Raw genomic sequence first — 6,494 nt, 5'->3', positions numbered from 1 at the left:
AATGAATAGAGAATAATGACCAGGCCTGTTGTGTTAACAGTATTAAACTCAGAGAATGTAGCATCAAAACAAACAAACATATGATCAGATACACCAACATCGTCTACAACAACATTTGAGATAGGAAGACCCAGAGACAATACAAGAACAAGGGTATGTCCACCCCTTTGTGTAGCTCCAGTTGCAGACAGAGTAAAATTAAGAGAGTCAATCAGCTGTAAAAATTCACCAACCAATGGCTTAGATGGACAGCACACATGTATATTAAAATCTCCAAGAATAAGAAAATTGTCACATATAGAAACAAAGCCAGATAAGAATTCTGAGAAATCAGTAATAAAATCCTTGTTATACTTTGAAGGCCTAAATACAAGAGCACACAACAGAGACACAGCCGAATAAACCCTAAATAGTTGAAATTCAAATCTTGTATAGGACCCAGAAGGCAACTGACGACATTTAAAAAGATTTTTATACACGGTCAGGGGCGCCGCTAGCAATTTTGGGCCCTATGAAAAAATAGGGGGTCGGGCCCCCACCATACCCATTTCGCACCAAACATACAATCCAACCTACTGTAGCTATTCAAAATCTTTGTCTGTAATTTAATAATACAGAACTATTTATTTTGATATTGTTTTGACCACAGTTATCAGTATTTATAGATACCTAAAATGTCTGCAGCTAAGATATTTTATAGTGCAATGTAAATTTAATTGAAAAATACAGTACATTAAATCAAATATTCAGAGAAAATGCAACATTCTTAAAGATTAAAGATAAATGTGACCCTGCCTGTGAAAACCCAGCTTAAGTATTTCTTTGTAATGTACTGTTTTCCACATAAAATCATCCTATATAATGTAAAGAACATTTTGTGAAAATATAAACTTGATATCTTTAATATTGACTGAGTAATGTCATGTCACTGATTGAAATCATAGTGAAATTAATGCTTGAAATAAAACTGTGATGCTTTTTATCTCACAATAAGATTTGAGACTTTTCTGATTTTCACAGGCAGTCTCAGTGACATACTGTACCCTTGAGCTGTTACACACACGACAGAGGGGACGAACTAAGTGTGTAATGAGATCGTAACAAGGCGTGGTGAGCTTGAACCTGCTTACATCACGAGGCATTTTTTGGACCCAACATCCAATACAAAAATTCAACTGCAGTAGCCACCGTTTAACCTGAAGAGGGCAGCACTCAGACGTTTTTACACCAGTATTGAAACACATCCAAATGTCAAAAAACTTACTAAAATCAATGAACAGCACTAATAAAACCCCATTCTTACAGATCATTAACTAAAAAAAGTTGTTTTATGGTTTATTACTCTTTAAGAAAACAGCTATACTGTTATTAAATGATTCTTCAGACTGTTTTTTAATCAACGGGGCTCTAAAATGAAATGAATGACAACTATAGCAGATTACGACATAGATTTCCATTGATTTCTTAAACCTTTTGCAAGTTGAGAAGCTTTATAACATAACTGGACTAGTTTAGCCTTAGTTGCATTTCAGTTTTATCACAACCAACTCGATTTACGACTGCATAAAAATACTTCCTTGGCATATTGCGTTACAAAACTAGTGTATAACTGATCGCATTTCTAGTTTATGCTACGGGCTACATTAATTAAACAGCTTTTAAGGGCTGACTTCGCGTTAGAATCATAACACAAAACAGGGAACGTAAATCACCTTGTGTTTTTTTAAACTGAGGTGAACAGAGCGAAGACTTATTACAGTGGAAAGAAAACTACATTGTATTGATCCAGCGTCACATTGTGTAAACTGCATTTATAGTAAGGAAGTGCACATATGCAGATATCATAGCAAATAGCAGTAAATACACACACCTTGCTCTCTTGTGAAGTTCACTCCACACTGTGAGACCGTGGATTGAAGACGGCGCTAACACGCAGAGTAAAGACTGGGCGGAGCTAAGAGGGCTCAGCTTAAAGAGCACCAATTATGCTAATAAATTAGCACGTTAGCACGTTATTGTAATATCCCATAGTACATACATGTTATTAAAACTTGAACTAATGCACTGTGAGTCTTATAAATTGCTTACATACCTCACCGATTTCTGCATGTCTGGAAAACGCTCGGATTTAGTTCCTGTCTCCGCCTCCCAAAATGTCTAGTGTATTCGGATTGGTCAGATGACTACTCAACTGTTATTGGTCAACTGGGTTCGGCGTGTGTTTGAAAGGTTACACCCCTGACTACGCGTGGGTTTTCCGGTTCTGACTGAGAGTCACAGGCAACGTAAACAAGCGCTATATTTCTCTATAAACGATGGTGTCTGTACTGCCTTACCACTTCAAGCTCGATCCAGAGAGTTCAGACGGCCGTTACGATATAAACGATCTCCGTCAATGAACGCGATTGGATTTAACTTTTTTAGGTGTCCTTAGCTCTGCCAGAATGCTAAACGAAGACGAAAATGTGTTGCAAAGACATCCAAAAGGTAATTATAACGTACTACATTACTTTGCAAACTATATGGAAACACCAAATGTAGCACATAGAAAGTATTTTTTGAAATGATTATAAAACTATTTTACTTATTAACATTATTTTACTATAGTAAACTTTATTATAAAAGACTGCTTACATACTATATTACTGTGCAAACTATATGGAAACACCAAATGTAGCACATAGAAAGTATTTGTTGAAATTATTATAAAACTATTTCATTTGTTAACATTATTTTACTATAGTAAACTTTATTATAAAAGACTGCTTACATACTATATCACTGGTCAAACTACATGGAAACACCAAATGTAGCACAAAGAAAGTATTAATTGAAATGAATGTTCTACATTATTTCACTATGGTAAACTTTATTATGAAAGCCTGCTTACTTATAAGTGCTATGTTTTTACTTATAAGGTTTTAAGGAGAATGCAACAGGTTCCAGGGCCTCTTACCTGCGTGATTCATCATCCAGGTTTTGCACAAATTGTCTAAATCCCTACACACAGAACATTTATTGTACCGACTATAAGCCTTTGAGGTGCAGGACTAGAGTAAGTTTTATTACATTTTTAAACCAATAACACTTAAGTATCATTATAGTAACAAAGTGCCCAAAAGAACAAAAGATGTAACTTTAAAGAAAATATAATAGTCAGTCAAAAGTTTTATTTATTTATTACAAATATATATTTAAATGTTAAACAATATACAAATAAACATACTTTAGTAACCATATTGTGCTCTTGTTTCAAAAATTGTTCAATTCATTTCTTACAGCTATCTATTCAGATAAATGGCATATCAAAGCTTTGTCAGCTGGTGCTATCTAAGACGACACTATAAGGTTATCATCCTGTCGTGTGTTGTTCTCCAGATATGCTTGGAGCTTCCTGATCAGATCGGTCACAATTTTGGCTTTCGACGACCCCTGCACTGAAGATGGCATGCAATCACGTCCTCCTTTGAAGGTCTCTCAAACTGTGATGCCAGGTCCATTGGAATCGGGGTTTCCTTCAGCTTATCTTCAAATACCTCATCAAACACAAGCCTGATCACATCATCCACATAACTGTACAAATATTGCAGTCAATAAATCTTTTGTTTTGATCATTTATTTCCCTGCTTCATACATTAAGTTTTTAATTATGAATGTATTTGAAATAAAACATTACTGCTTACGGTATGTCACTTGTGTGTTTTGGGAACATAGCCTTGTACTTTCCCTCTCCTGCTTTTGTTACGGCTTGGTGACATTGTAATGGATGGCTGCAAGGTACAACCTGTAAAAATATAAACAAGCAATTAATTTATTGTAAAAGTAAATACTACTTTATTTAACACAGTTACTAAAATACTTAAATACCTGCATAGCATTCCAATAAATGAGAAAATCAATTTTTTGAAATGGCCCAACATTAGCAACACACATTACGTGTTTACTTCGTTTCAAAATCTAAGAAAGCTTCAAGTAAATACAACAGTAAAATACATATAACTTTAAACAAATCATCTGTACTTAGAGTTTCTTGAGTTTGATCATGAGAACAAATTTTACCGGTAACAGCTTGGCTGGTATTTGTATTTAGCTTAGCAACTTAGCAAGTTTGTAAACATGTCTAAATCAACATCGATAAAAAAAACGATAGTCTGCATAATTCAACATACACGTGTGTAAATATGGTACGTTGTTTATGAAATACAGTATTACAACACAAAACAATTAGCTTGCAAGCTTAGCTCTACACGCACATTATGTTAATCTCCGGTTACCGGTTACGTAATGTACAGTAAAAGGCAAATAATAAACGTGAATACTTACAGCCTGTGATCCAGAAGTGCACAGTAATCCAACTTTCAGGAAGAGACGTCGCGCAATTCCAGCTTCGGTTCATGAGAAGCAGTTATTGTGAAAACTCCGTGAACAACTTCTATCTGGATTTTTCCGGAACCGTATTAAACATGATGCCCTCTGTGTAAGTCCATAAAGTGCTATTTTGCCCTCGCATCTAAAGAGACAGCGTCTACTCGAGAGATTTAATCGCTTAAACGATGAAACAAGAGTTTGCAAACAGAGTCAAAGCAGGGACTCCCAACCTCCGCCATTTTAGCTCTCTTCTGACTCGGCGCTCCCCACCCCCGTCTTTGAGGGCGTACCCAAGCAAAGCAGAGAGGGCTGAACTATGATAATGTTGGTCTTATCTACGTCACTAATCCCAGGAAGTAAACTGTTGCCTACAATCCGAGTGTTTTTTGTAGTCCTCGAACGTTAGAGACGATAACTCGCGTCATCGTTTTCTTTGAGGTATGTACTTTTTGAATATCGTTAGCATGTACTAATACACACTTACACACAAAAGGATGTTTAAAAACGTGTATCCCATAATAGGTGCTCTTTAATAAGGGGGTTGCGTGTGCGGCACAGTCCTTGGCTGGGGCCCTCAAAAGTTCATGGGCCCTTAGAATCGTCCTAACTTCCCCCCCCTTACGGCGCCCCTGTACACGGTTGCAACACCTCCACCTCAACCAGAAATTCTAGAAGAGTTAAGAAATAAATTATTAAAAGGAGAAAGTTCTGATAGAGGACTCAAGTCTGACGCGTCCATCCAAGTTTCAGTCACAAAAAGGAAGTCCAGGTTACGTGATGAACAGTTATCATTTAGAATAAAATATTTATTTACCAAGGATTTTGCGTTTATCAACGCCATCCGTTAACTGTGGCTGAGTTATCGCCTTGTGAATGCTCTGAAGGATTATCCCTTTTTAGAAATTGAAGATTACTAAGATTAACTCCATTCCGATGGTATAACTGCCGTCGGATTCTCCGATAACTAGGCACGTCTGGTTCGGCTCAAAAGCCCATGTCCCTCAGAGATATTATCTCTGAGAACCATACTCTGTTTGGCCAACGCGGTGCTATCAGTAAGAGGCAAGAGCCTTGCTGGCAAACTGTGGCTAAAACCTGCAGGAGCAGTGCAACTGGAGAAAAAGCATAGAGGCGCTTGTTCGACTATGTGTGCACCATTGCGTCCAGACCCAGGGGGGCTGTGGGACTCAGAGAGAAGTAAAGGGGACATTACGCTGTCTGAAAAGAGGCAAAGAGGTCCACTTCCGCTCTGTAAAATCTGGTTCATATCTGAGAGTTTCCATTCCCCAATATATGATAATGTCTGACTGGACAGTAAATCCACTCCTACATACATGTTCCCTAGGATGTACACTGTTCTGAGTGACAGGGACATGTCCTAAGCCGAGAGAAAAATCTGCCTGGCAATCCTGTTTAAATTGTGCGAGCGCAGACGTCCCTGGTGACTTATGTATGAGACTGTCGCTGTGTTGTCCACCCTAGGACATGACAGCTTCTCAGTTGGGGGAGAAAGTATTTCAGGGCCAGAAATACAGCTGTCAGCTCTAGGCAATTGATGTGCCAACTGAGCTGTTGACCCTCCCATTCCCCTTGTTCGCACCCTAGCCTGTCAGGGAGGCGTCTGTCGTTAGCAGTCTGTGATGACAAGCCGCCCCTAGCATGGAACCCAAGGCAAGAAACCGGGGTCTTATCCACAAAGTTAGTGTACGAAGCCCGACTTTTGATCATGCGAGGAACACTCTGAGGCTGGTTTATCAAAGTCCGCAGAACCGAGAGAGATATCATCAACGTCATCATTATAATTATCCCCCACATGAACCAAAGAAGCACCGGAGTGCACTTCGGGATCAAGCAAAGAAATAAATCTTAAATTTGACGGTGCGGTCAGAAAATAATCACGGCGAGCACAAAGCATTTTTATTGTGAATGATTCACAATGCTCGCACTAATCAGACTGTAAAGCCGTGAACGCATGCTCCTCCCCCAAACACACAAAGCAGTAAGTGTGTGTCTCATCCTTCACCATAGCGCGAGAACAAACATAGGACTTAGACTGCTTGTGGCTCTTCTCATATTTTTTTTTAATTAAACTATTTTTAAATCGGAAAGAGAGAAAATCTGTACTC

At 38.2% G+C, this 6,494-nt stretch overlaps 2 long non-coding RNA genes across 3 annotated transcripts; one reads left to right on the top strand and one right to left on the bottom strand.

Annotated features, from left to right (window-relative positions):
* The first annotated feature begins 1,984 nt into the window (after positions 1-1,984).
* On the top strand, positions 1,985-3,715 carry LOC135764959 (uncharacterized). 2 transcript variants are annotated; one of them, XR_010540375.2, is made up of 3 exons: positions 1,985-2,487; positions 2,919-3,055; positions 3,282-3,715. It is a non-coding gene; the product is annotated as an uncharacterized lncRNA (long non-coding RNA). The 2 variants fall into 2 exon arrangements; XR_010540376.2 differs by having other exon boundaries at positions 3,379-3,697.
* Positions 3,436-3,905, bottom strand: LOC141282336 (uncharacterized). The gene is made up of 3 exons (XR_012336936.1): positions 3,868-3,905; positions 3,684-3,784; positions 3,436-3,573 (listed from the first exon to the last, which is right to left on the bottom strand). It is a non-coding gene; the product is annotated as an uncharacterized lncRNA (long non-coding RNA).
* Between the last annotated feature and the right edge of the window lie 2,589 nt (positions 3,906-6,494).

Source organism: Paramisgurnus dabryanus, chromosome 6 (assembly GCF_030506205.2).
Source record: "Paramisgurnus dabryanus chromosome 6, PD_genome_1.1, whole genome shotgun sequence".
Classification (NCBI taxonomy): Eukaryota; Metazoa; Chordata; class Actinopteri; order Cypriniformes; family Cobitidae; genus Paramisgurnus; species Paramisgurnus dabryanus.
This window is presented reverse-complemented; position numbering and strand designations above follow the sequence as displayed.